The sequence below is a fragment of the Cynocephalus volans genome, chromosome 12, assembly GCF_027409185.1.
Source record: "Cynocephalus volans isolate mCynVol1 chromosome 12, mCynVol1.pri, whole genome shotgun sequence".
Classification (NCBI taxonomy): domain Eukaryota; kingdom Metazoa; phylum Chordata; class Mammalia; order Dermoptera; family Cynocephalidae; genus Cynocephalus; species Cynocephalus volans.
Genome location: NC_084471.1, coordinates 4,388,830 through 4,401,938, shown reverse-complemented (window position 1 = coordinate 4,401,938; position 13,109 = coordinate 4,388,830).

Here is a 13,109-nt window from a genome sequence, read left to right as displayed (position 1 = left end):
CACTCTTCTGCATGTACTTTTGCTACGATAAAGTCCTATTGTTTGAATATTCCATCTGTCTGTCCTCTTCCTTTTCTTTCATTGTATGGGTGCTTGCCTCAATGAGGACTCCTCTTGGTCCCATGGAAGACTCTTCTTCATGGTTTGACCAAGAACCTGGAACTGTTGTCTGGTAATACCACCTCCTGAAAAACCTTTCAGTTTCAGGCAGATTCCGGGTTGTACAGCCTTCCCTAAGCCGGAGCCAGCTCTCCTGGCTGCTGAGCTCTCCTTGCTGGGCTCACGTCAGGCAGCACTGGTGGGTGACCTCATTTGAGCCTTGAGCAGAAATAGAACAGCAGCACCAATTAGCAGCTGCTCTTGAGGGGGGCCTGCAAGTCCACCATGGCCTCTCTACAGACTGATGCTCAGGGGATACAGAAAATTCCACGTACCGTCTTCTTCTATTTGGGAGGGGTCGTGAAGATGCTTCCCTTCCCTGGGGACACACCAAGCTTTGCCTCTTGCTTGTTGACAGGTCAAGAACATTTGGGGTGGGGAGGCACAGACCCCCGGAGATGCTGATTCAGTGGGTTAGGGGCAGGATGGGGGCGACAACCTGCACATCTTCCGCACTTCCCAGGTGATGTGGACCACAGGTGGTCATCATGTGGCACAGAGAGACACAGTAGGGGCCTGCCTTGCTCTGTCTCACCCAGGGTCAGGGGCCCAGGCCTTGAATCTGCTCTGCACCTGGGCCTGGGTGATCATCTGCTCGCTGCCCACAACCGCCAGCCTAGAGGACATGTGAGAGTTATGGATGAAAGAAAGTGAGCCGAGATGCTGGGTACGGATTAAGTTTTATTAAAGGAAAAGAATCTACCGGGCTGTGCTCAAAGTGACAGGCAGCCCAGGGCTGCCCTGAAAATGGAGGACAGCCCCAGGTGTGGGGGTAGGAGAGCTTATATAGGGTGCCAAGGGCTGGCTGGTACCATCAAGGATGGGCATTTTGCTAATGCGCAAGCTATGCAACCAGGGTGGAGAACTGCACCCTTGCGGAAGCAAAAGGGTTTCTGTTTAGGTCACAAGGCTTCTGGTAAAGGGAAGGGGGGAGGAGTTAGGTGCTGGAGTGGAAGACAAGGCCGGTGGCTATTTTGTGCTTATTGTGTGCACAATGGCGCCAGTCATGTCCAAGATCCATCATTGGATGTCTGGCATGATGTTGCTGCTGCTGCGAGCCGGCCTCTGCCTCTGTCCACTGGGAACTCTAGCTTCTTGCACAGGCGGCCAGCTGGGACACAGTGGGAGTCCTGGCTGGGAGCCGAGGGACCTCTTGTGGTCTGGGCTGCTACACCGGCCAGCCACGTGACTTTGGGCCATTCCCATCCCCCCTTGCTGATCCCCACTTCCCGTGAGAGCAAACATTGGGGTTGTAGGAAGCCAGATGGTCTCTTAGGGTCTGTCCTGCTGACAGTAGGGTCTGCAATGTGCTTCCCCACCCTCAGGCCCCCACATTCAAAGGGAAGCCTGGGTCTCAGTGGTCAGAGCCCAGGCAGCTGGGCTTCCCCATGGGCTACTGCTTGGGGGGGTCAAAAAGTGGATTGGCCTTTCTTGGAACTGCCCTCTGACCTTCTGCCTACTCTCGCCCCTGCAATGGCCTCCCAAGAGCCAGGCGTAAGAGGACAATCTGAGAGGCCACCCCTCACTTGAACCTTCATGTCTTCCTCCTCCTAAGGGGGCTGCCCTCAGGTCCTCTATCTCTGTCCTCCTTCTTTCTCCCCACTTGGGGGCTGCTTGCGTCAAGAGTGGAGGGCAGCAGAAACAGCACCGGCCGGGGAGTCCGGAGAGCTATGGCCGAGTCCCGCTGAGTCTCACATACATCACTGGCTTCCAGGCCTCAGTTTGCCCATCTGAAGAACGTGGGAGCGGGAGGGATGAGTCTTCCCAAGATTTCTCTAAGCAATGTTACCTGTGCTACACAATGGCTTTCTTGGGGATAACGAACTTAAGAGTCTGTTTGTCAAATGGTAAATTCTTGGACCCAAGGGTCAGCTTCTTGGGCTAGAAGAAAACAAGTCAATTAAGTTCAAGAAAATGGAGTCACTGTGTCTCTTTTACTTTCCTTTCCTGGCCTCTTTTCTTCTTCATCAACCCCTAGTCACCTGGCCACATGTCTGCTGCTTCTCTGCACATTTTGTGACTTGCCTGGGAACAACATATGGGAAAGGCCACACCTTAAGGCACATAGAGTTTGCTTTGTCTAAACTAAACTAAGGGCCAGGGTGACCCTACACCAGCTCTGCTAACTTCTCCTCCAAGACTAGCCTCCCAAACCTGCCTTGGAGTGGGACATCATGAGTACTTGAGTAGCATGAAGCACACACTTCAGTCTGTAAGGAAATGTAAATGAGGCTTTTATTTAGGTTTGAAAACTAGGGAAGACCACCTCAGTGGGGGAAGTAAATCTGCCCAACAAGCCCAAAAAGCGAGGAGGTTTCACAGTGTAAATTCAGGAAATTCTAAGCAGAACAGATTCCGAACAGTGTGCAAAGCCTGAATGGATAACTGACTGTGACATATTGAATTTATGGTTTCTCAGGGCTTTACAGCATTCGTGGCTACTCTAATCCAGGCTCTTCAATTCGTAAGGAATTCCCATATGTTTAACGGCTTGACACATCCTGTCTTCCTGGGATTTCTCTAAACCTTGTTACCTGTGCTTATCTACACAATGAGTCTCTGGGTAATAACAAGCTTCTGAGAAGAGTCTGTTTGTCAAGCAGTAAATTCTAATGAAGGGTCAGCTTGCTGGGCTAGAAGAAAACAAGTCAATTAAGTTAAAAAGAAAATGGAGTCGCTGTGGTTCTTTTACTCTGCTTTCCTGCCTCTGTTTTCCTTCATTGGTAGTCAGTTCACACAGCCCGGAAGCCCCCTCTCCCCATACTTCTCAGCTGCAGCGTGCAGCATGAGCAAGCAAAACTAAAGGGTAAACTCCTGCAGGAGAAATCCACCCTTTCATTTACCCTCTTCCTCTTCCTGTAAGGAAACTGCCCGTAGCTAGCACAACCGTGAGTCACAGTGTTTATTCAGATCTGTAGGAAGACATTTAATAGATGCTCCTTTGCCAGGCTGCCACCGTCCACCTGGGGGGTGGCTGGGTCAGCTGGCAGCCAGGGCCGGAATTCCAGGTGAGCTGCAGTTGCAAAGTGGGATGGGGCTTCAGAGTTGTGTAAAGCAACGACTCAAGTACTCATGGAGCACCTACTGTGTGCCAGAGGTCCCACCCCAAGACAGGTCTGGGAGGCTAGTCTTGGGGGGAGGAGAAGTTAGCAGAGTTGGTTAGCAGAGTCACCCCTGCCTTTATACCAATTAAAACACTAATCCCTGATGCTAGTGGGGGGCTTGCAGCTCATCAAAGTCATTCCCATTTATTGCCTGATTTGATCTTTAGAGGAACACCGTGAGGTGTGCAGGATGGTGGTGTCTACCCACATTTTACAGATGGGGAAGACGAGGCCCCGAGAGGGGCTGGGACGTGCCCAGGTCACACGGAGTTGGGGCCACCTGACCCTGGCCAGCTCTCTGGCTGCACCCGGTGTTTCCAGGTTTGCAGTGGTGATGCGAAGATGCCCGTGACTCACGCGGTGCCCGGAAGATGAAGGGAGAGGAGGTGTGGGTCAGGCTCTGGGCACCTCACAAGACATGAGTCAGAGGCTTTCCTGGTGTCCAGCCAGCGTCCAGCCAGCATCCAGCGTGGCGTGGTGATAGGGTCACGGGGCAGGGCTTTGGGAGGCTGATACCACCTCCCAGTGGGGACAGCAGGAGGGAGGGGGGCTCAGACATCTTCCTGCACTGGGAGAAACAGCACTCAGTTCCTCCTTAACAACTTCCCTGAACTTCCCCAGTCCCCAACACCCACAACCCGTTGTTCGTGCCTACCCAAGCTCAGGGATGCGATGATTCAGCTGCAGTCTCAGCCTTATAGAAGCTCCCTATGGGCGGGGGAAGGGCCACGCCACTAAAAGACACCATCAACTCATACTGGGGAAACTGGAGGCAAGCGGTGGGAGGGGCACACTTGAGGCAGCAAGCCCTGGAAGCTGGGGGCTGGAAGTCTCTGGAGCTGGAAGTGAGGCGCATGCCTGGACCTGGAAGAATGCAGTGATTTTGGCTAGTTAGGGCGCAGGGGTAGGTGGACAGCTCCTAGGCAGAGGGCACCAGCAACAGGTTAAAAGGCATCCTGGAATGTGTTGAGGGGCAGAGAGTACTGGGGAGCAGGAAAGAGGATCCCCCAACTTGGAGAGGCCTTGAGTACCAGAAGGAGGAGTTAGGTTTTTCCTACAGACACAGGGAGCCACTGGTGGTTCTTGAGCAGAGCGTTGTGAGATGGGCTGCACACCTGGGGGTGGTAGGGTGGGCAGAGATGGTGAGGAGGGCCACTGGAGGAGACCAGCAGGGAGTCTTGGGCCCCTTGCTTGGCTCGCACAGCCATGTGCAGGAGGATGCCTGGCGGGTCGGATGCTAGGTGTGGCAGAGGCAGGCAGCCATGGAGGAGCATCTGGGGTCAGCGGCTGACAAGAGTGAATGAGGAACAAGGAAGTGGGGCAGGGCAGGGAGGGTGTAGCATGCACCCATGGCCTTGGCAGACTGCCCAAGAGCCACCTGCTGGGACCTGGGACTACAGCCACACTCTTGACGGCTTTTGGGAGTGAAGGCTGGGCTGAGAGCCCACAAGGGTAGTCCTCCTCCAGGGCTCATTGCTCACTTGGGGCTTAAAGTGAGAGGAGGTCACTAGCTCCCCTTCAGCCTCCCCCTCCCTCTCTCCCTCCAGCTCCCACCTCTCACCCCCAACCTTCTCCCTGATCTTTGGCAGAATCCTGTGAGATAGGCAGGACAGTATTAAACCCATTTTACAGATGGAGAAGGTGAGGCTCAGAGAAGGGCAGGGACATACCAAGGCTACTTTCCCTCTTTCCCTCATATCCTACCAAGTCACATTCTGCATCAGGAACAGCATAAATTTGGGCCTGGGGCCTTCCCAAGTGGAGGTTTTCCTAGATTTGCCAGTGAAAATAACAAGCAGCACGGCCCAGCTGGGGAGCAAAGCCTCTTCCTTTGATACTAAATCCCGCCACAGCGAGCGCCAGATGCTTTGTAGGCCATTGTGGTCAGCAGGCCTGGCTCTGCCCTCCATCAACAGAGCTGGAATGAAGGTCCAGGACAGGGTGGAAAGGTCCCAGGCCTTTGGGGTTGGGGTTCTGTGTCCCTATGTGGCCCTTCTGGGACAGGGTGGCCCTAGTTCTCTGTCTCCCCATTTCTCTTCTGTCACATCTACCCAGTTTATTTGACAAGTAGGCCCTGAATGCCCAGCTTGCTGCTACTGCCCAGGTGGCCCAGAGGCAGTCAGGTGAGGTAAGGTGAGAGATTGACACCTACTGGAAATCCCTGTAGTCAGAGTGACGGGGACAAGAGTTAGGAGCTGGTTTGCAGACAGCCTACTGCAGGGATTCGCAAGGTTCCAGCAAGAGCACAGCAGAGCAGCTGTGGCAGGCTGCACAGAGAGGCCAGCAGGCATGTGGGTCATGAGCCCCCTGGCAGGGAACACCTCTCTGCCAGCTGTAGCTGGTCTGGGCTTCCACCTCCTGCTGACCAACACCCTCCACACGTTGCTTGACATTCCAAGCAGTGGTGTCCAGTCTCGGGCTCCCCTGCTGCCCTATGCCCTGGGCACGGAGAGGGCTGCTGGATGTGGGGAGTGAGGATCTGGGGGATTTCCTGCAGGGGTCCTGTCCCAGCTCCCACGGGGCTTCTGGAACACTCTCCAGGCCCTCATCTCAAACACAGATGCAGCCGCATGTGGCCAGGGCTTGCTCCCAGGCACTTGCTTCACTTTGCGCCACCTAGAGACGGTCCCTAGCACTGTGTCGAGGAGGGTGTGGGGCAAGCCTGCCCTGGGAGGCTGGCACTGCAAAGGCGCACGCGGGTGGCGGCCGGGCCCTTTCCCTCCAGCAGGGCTGAGCTCACCATGGTGGGAAGGCTGGGGAGAGCCGAGGAGGAACGAGCCCGCTCCAGGAGGTGGCCAGGGGAGTCCCTGCACACCCACCCCAGCGCCAGGCCTGCGCGGCCCACCCCACCTCCCCTGGGTCTACTCGGAGAGGTCTTGTGAGACAGCCCAAATTCAGCGTTGCTAAAAGAAGTCCTTTCTGCCCCTCCAAGGTGGCTGAAAATCGAATAGTCTGGTGCTTAGCAGAGGTAAAGACAGCAAATCATTTCCCCCAGTTAAGATTAGTGAGAACACATCAGAGAGGCAGTGACTTAGCAGGAGAAAATCCTGGATGAGTCCCCAGCCCAGCCCCTGCCCCAGGCCTCACTCAAATCCTCCCAGACGCACTGTGTCCCCAGCATAGAGGACGTGCCTCTTCTAGTAGCGGGCGGCTAGGAGGCAGTGTGCTGCAGGAAGCCGAGCCCATGTTTCACTACCTGAGCCTACTGTTTCCAATGTTCCACATCCAGACCACGAAGCTAAGGATGGATGGAGCTCTTCAGGCAGAGTAAATTTCTAGTTTAAGTCCCACTGACTAGATAAGGTTTTGGCTTTGGCTCCTAGCCCTTGGAATCGATCTGAAACACAGTGAAGCCTGCTAAGATTTTAGGGTCGCTGTATTGTTAGAGAAATCCCAAGCCTTGAGGACGACAGCTCAGCCCCCGGGATGACCAATCCCCAAGGCCCCAGTCTCATGCATTGGAAATTGAGCCAATAAAGTGCTGTGGCTTCTAGAAAGGACATCCTCTTAAGTCCCATCTCAGAAGTGGCAGTGGAGGACAGGAGGAGAAAAGGGAGGATCTCTGGTGGACCAGAGTGGTGGGGGCTGACCAAGGAACCAGGAGGGCATCTTCTCTCTTTCCGGGAGAACGTGATCTGTGCTGTGGGACACTTTGTGCTGGGTTTTGATGCCTTTCCTCCTCTTCAAAGCAATAGTTTTTATGCTAAGTGGGTGTTTTAGTCCGTTTTGTGTTGCTATAACAGAAATACGTGAGACTGGGTAATTTATATGGAAAAGAGGTTTATTTGGCTTACGATTCTGGGACAGCTGCGTCTGGCATGGGCCTCAGGCTGCTTCTGCTCATGGCAGAAAGTGGCAGGCAGCCAGCGGGTACAAGCAGATCACAGGGCGAGAGGAAGAGAGAGAGAAGGTGCCAGGGTCTTTTTAAGCAACGAGCTCTTGCGGGAACTAATCCAGCGAGAACTCACTCATTAATCCCCCCTCCCCCAGGGAGAGCATTAATCCATTCATGAGGGATCCGACCCCATGACTCAATCAGTTTCCAACACTGCCACATTGGGGATCAGATTTCCACATGAGTTTTGGAGGGGACAACACATCCAAACTCCATCAGTGGGTAACACGGTCTGAGGTTGTTAGACCACGAGGGGCCAAACAAAGAGGATGTCACATCACCCAGATGTGCGGGGTCTCGGTCAGAATGTGACCTCAGCTGGCTCCCTGTGGGCGTGGTTGTCCGTGAAGGTGAAGGTGCGAGGGGAAGGGCACGTACAGATGCTGGGCAGCTGAAGGGGCCACCTGCATGGTTCAGGGGCTGGCACGTGCTCAGCAGGCTTGTGGCTCTGCCTTCCTCCTCTCGGTGTCTGATCTTTGTGCCTGCCTCCACCCCTTTCTCTACGTGCCGCAGAAGTGAGGAGGTAGCCCTGGAACTCACACTGTCACGTGCCCTTCCCCGGCCACAGTGACAGGGTAGGGTGGGCATGAGCCCAAGGCGGAAGGGTCTGGGATGTGCTGGGAGGCAGGGACTCTCCCTTCTGGCTGTGGAGCAGGAAGCCCCCGCCCTGGGAGCCAACGGCGAGGGCGGCAGAGCTGATGGGGAAGGTAGTGGAGAGTCGGGGGCCAAGTCCTGACCACCCTTCACCTGAGCCCTGCCCTTCTTTGGACGTTTCAGTTATGTGAGCAGATCATGCCCTTTGCCGTTCCAGCCAGAGCAAGTTAGGTTATCCGCACTGTTCAACCACAGGCACCCTGATGGGCACAACCACCATCGTGCTTAGAAAAGCGTTCCCCGGCCCGGGGCTCAAATGCTCCCAGTTTGCCTCAGCCTTTCCCGCCTCTTTCTCCATCTCTCCCCGGGTGCCCCCAGCTCTGGCCATGCTGATCTGCTCAGGGTGTCCTGACCCCCACACTTGCTCACATCCCCGTGCCTCCTGCCCTCTGCCAGAAACACCCTCCATGCAGATTCAGCTCAACAGGTGTTTATGGGGGGCCATAAACACTGCTGAGCCACGTGGACAAAATCCCAGCCTTTATGGAGCTTACATTCCAGCAGGGGATGGCAGGCGACGAGAGTTAAACATGTAATAAACATAGTGAGAGACGGTGATGTTACAGGTAACATCATTAGCCCATCCTGTTCCAATGCAAGCTGCTGAATATTTCCGTACCCTACAGCTCTATGATCACAGGCTTGTGCCTGTGTTAGCAAGAAAACTACAAGCTGCCAGCTCTTTCCTGTGTAGATGAGAGACAACGTTGCTCTCTAAAGCAGACCCCTCCTCAAGGAACCTCCCTTCCTGCCTTTGTACCTAGATGTGATGAAGGCCCTTACCCAAAGCTTGTTTCAAATTATGCCTATAAGGAAAGTTTTATGTTTTGCTAACTTGCATATTTTAGCTTTTGTAAACCAGCTGTGCTTGCTCTTGCAAAACATCTTGTGTGTCTTACAGGATGTCACTAGTTAACAGCTCAAGGTTAAACATGAATAACATCATTTTGTAAAAACATCTATTTTGGTTCATCTCAAGGATAATAGGGAGGGGGTAGGATGGTCAGAAAGTCCTTGCCAGGGACAGTCGGAAAGTCCCTACCAAATGCTAACCGCAAAATTAGCTCATGTACTCATGGCTTGCTTGCATTGGCTAGCAAAACGAAGGATTATCCGATGGCACCAAGCTAAACATAAAAACCAAAAGTAACTTAGGCTCGGGGCCACAGTTTGAATTGGCTGCTGTGGCCCCGGCTGGAATAAAGCTTTTAAACATCCTTCTGAGTGTGTCTCCTTTAAAACTCGGCTATAACAGTGATACTTGGGGTGATGGAGAAAATGGGAAAGGAGAGCAGAGAGGAAGGGAGTTGGGAGTGCCGGGCAGGGCTGCAGCTCTCCATGGGGTGGCCAGGGTGGGTCTTGCTGAGAAAGTGACATTGAGCAGAGGAAAGAGCTGGAAGAGGTGAGGTCGTCAACCATGTGCCTCTCTGGGGGGAGTGCTCCAAAGGAGGCGCCAAGTGAGGTGTGCTTGGGCTAGAGGGCTGGCTGGGAAGGAGGGGGCGAGGGGAGCCCCAGACAGCTTGCAGAGGCGCTGGGGGCTGAGGTGGCAGCCGACAGCACAGGGCCTTGTGGGCATCCTGGGTGAAATGGGGGCCCTGCACGGCTTTGAGTCCTTTTTCTTTATATGTACTCATATCTTTAATAAAATTTATTGTATAAACTGAAGTTGTACAGCATGACGTTTTGATGTGTATGCATAGTGAAACAGTTACTGTACTCAAGTTGGCATATTTACCACCTTCCATAGTTATCTTTTTTTTGTGGTAAGAGCACCTAAAACCTACTGCCTTAGCAAATTTTCAGTGTACAACCCAATATTATTAACAATAGTCCTTACACTGTACATTAGATATCTGGACTTATTCATCCCACCTAATGCACGTTCGTACCCGTTGACCTACCCTCACCGTGACCACCATTGTACTCTCTGTTTCTGTTTATTTCACTTTTTTTGTTTTTTAAGGTTCTGCGTGTAAGTGAGATCATGCAGTATTTTTCTTTCTGTGTCTGGCTTATTTCACTTAGTAAAATGTCCTCCAGGTTCACCCATGTTACCACAAATGGCAGTCTCTCTTTTTTTTAAGGCTGAATAATATTCCATTGTGTGTGTATGTATGTGTATACACGAGGTCTTCAAAAATTTCATGGAAAATGTATATTAACTAAAAACTATGCATGGACTTCAAAAATTTTTTTGCACCAAGATAATCTTATATTAATTTGTTATAATAATATGTCTGAACAGGATCTAGTGTGAGGCACTGAGAAAGGGAAGACATCAGTTTGAAAACAGCCCCCATCACAGCAACGCAAGTTCTGCTAAAATTCTGCTAAACAAGAACAAACATCAAATTTATGGCAAAGCTTGGGTGGAAGAAAGATGAAATCACTGATGCTTTACACAAAGTTTATGGGGACAACGCCTGAAGAAATTAGCAGCTTACAGATGGATAACCCGTTCAAGAAGGGACGAGACAACGCTGAAGATGAAGCCCACAGGGGCAGACCATTCACACGAATATGTGAGGAAAAAGTTAATCTTGCTCATGCTCTAATTGCAGGGGATCGATGATTTACAGCAGAAACAATAGCCAACACCACAGACATCTCAATTGGCTCAGCTTACACAATTCTGACTGAAAAATTACAGTTGAGCAAACTTTCCAAAACTGTTGTGCCCAGATTGGCTGCAGACAAGAGAGCAGAGCTTTCAATTGAAATTTTAAGCCAAAGAGATCAAGATCCTGAAGCATGTCTTTGAAGGATGTAACAGGAGATGACACATGGCTTTTCCAGTACAATCCTGAAGGCAAAGCACAATCAAAGCCATGGTTACCAAGAGGTAAAAGAAGTCCAGTGAGAGCAAAAGCAGACCAGTCAAGAGCAAAGTTCATGGCACCAGTGTTTCGGGACGCTCGAGGCATTGTGCTTGTTGACTTTCTGAAGGGCTGAAGGACAATAACATCTACTTATTATGAGAGTGTTTGCAGAAAGTTAGCCAAAAGTTTAGCAGAAAAATGTCCAGGAAGTGTTCACCAGAGTCCTCCTCCAGCACGAAACTGTTCCTGCTCATTCCTATCACCAAACAAGGGCATTTTTGTCAGAGTTTTGATGGGAAATCATTAGACATCCACCTTACAGTCCTGATTTGGCTCCTTCTGGCTTCTTTTTGTTTCTTAATCTTAAAAAATCTTTTAAGGGCACCCGTTTTTCTTCAGTTAATAACAAAAAAATTCCCAGAACTCGCTGTTCTTTAGGGAACCAAGTGGCTGGTATTATCACTTACGAAAGTGTCTTGAAGTTGATGGAGCTTATGTTGAGAAATAAAGTTTATATTTTTCATTTTCATCTTTTAATTCCATTTTCCACAAGTTTTTTGAAGTCCCTTTGTGTAAGTGTGTGGTGTGTGCGTGTGCGTGTGTGGTGTGTGCGTGTGCACGTGCGCATGCGCGCATGTGTGTATCACAATTTCTGTACCGTTTCCCCATGGAAGGATAGTTAACCCTTCTTTAATTTCTGCTCATCGTCCTTTCAGAGGACTTTCTTGATGCCATCCCTCCCCCTCCCACATGCTTACAGATAAAAGTGTCTTTTCTGTGTTCCTCTCCAGCACTGGTCTGACTCTGCGTGCATGGCTCTATCACACCACTCTTCTTCACACTACATTTTAATAGCAAATGTTTCTTTCCATCTCTCTCTTTACACTGTGAGCTCCTTGAAGGTGGGCATAGTTCTCTCTTTTGTACATCTCCAGATTCCCATCTCTCCAACCTCGCATTTCCATTGAGTGTTGACAGGAATTTGGATGGAGATGTCAGGCAGGCTCTGTCCCAGATGTGGCTGCTGCCTCAGTGCTCAGTAAGTGGTTCTTTTTTTCCCCCCTATAAAAAGATGACCAGTAAAGGGATCTTAACCCCCGACTCGGTGTTGTCAGCACCACACTCTCCCAAGTGAGCTAACCGGCCATCCCTATATAGGGATCTGAACCCGTGGCCTTGGTGTTATCAGCACCACACTCTCCCGAGTGAGCCATGGGTCAGCCCACAGTAAATGGCTCTTTACTGAGCAAGTAACATGTGGTTACTACACACAGGTACACACAGGTGCACGTGTGCACACCACACACACACATACTAAGATGTGGTTCCTCTACACTTGCCTGTATTTTCCTCCTGTTACATTGCTGGTCCTACTCAAGCTTTGTAGATTCTTGAACTTCTTGGATATAATGACTTAGCAACTTTTAGATCAGGTGCAATGGAAAACTTGTGTTTGCTGCTCTGTCGATAGCCAAGGGGAGCAGGCAAACCAGAGCACAGTGAGGTGTTCTCAGTGATTCAGGGTAACAGAGCACAGATGGGAGAACATTATGAACAGGAGGAAAAAGACATAAAGGCTTCCAGTTCATTTTCAGCTCCCCATGCTGTTTGCCCATTAGAGACTTTGGCTTTGGAAGATGAGAAGTAACACAGCACCACAATGCTTTGAGGTGGGTACCCTCTTCCACCCTGATGATTGGTTTGGCCAGAAGTGGGACTGGAGAGTGAAGGAGAGAAGGAAGAAAAGGCTCTAAACACAAACGTCCTGCTATAGCAAGCAGAGAAGATTGACTTTTCCTGAAAGGCAATGGGGGATCCCTGGAGAGTTCCAGACAGGAGAAGAAGGTGGCCACATTAAGATCAGATTTGTGCACTGTGGCAGACGTGTGGAGGGCGGCTGGGACGAGGTGGGAAAGGGAGTGGGGATGCTCTGTTTTCTGAGTTCCAGGTGATCCTCAGAACTCTCCTTGCCCTGACCACCCTGCCTGTGACACCCACTGACTGATACCTTCCAAGCCAACCCCACCCTCTACTCTGCACACAGAACCCTGCTTTTGCAGTGGGCTGATTCATTGTTTAGTAGAAAGTGGTCCCAGAGGGTAAGTTCTGATTGGCCCAAACCAGTCATGGCAGCCCATTCTCCCTAGTGATTGGTCCATCCTTTGGTACCTGAGTTAGTTCTGGCCAATGAGGGGCTCCCTTCCTGGATAAAACAGAACTCTAGGAGAAGTTCTTTTTTTTTTTTTTTCCCCATTTTCTGCTCTCCCCGCTCTCCCCTTCCTGGTTGTGACACTGGTATGAGCAGCTGATGGAGCTGTGACACTGTATTGTGACCAGGAGCTGGCTAGCCTGAGCTTGAGGATGTCTGTCTCATCTGAGATGATGGATGTGGGGAGATTTCCGGGCAGGTTTACAGGATGCACCTCGGAACCAGGCCTGTGAGGGACTGAGCGGAGCAGTCCCGGGCGAGGAGAGGTT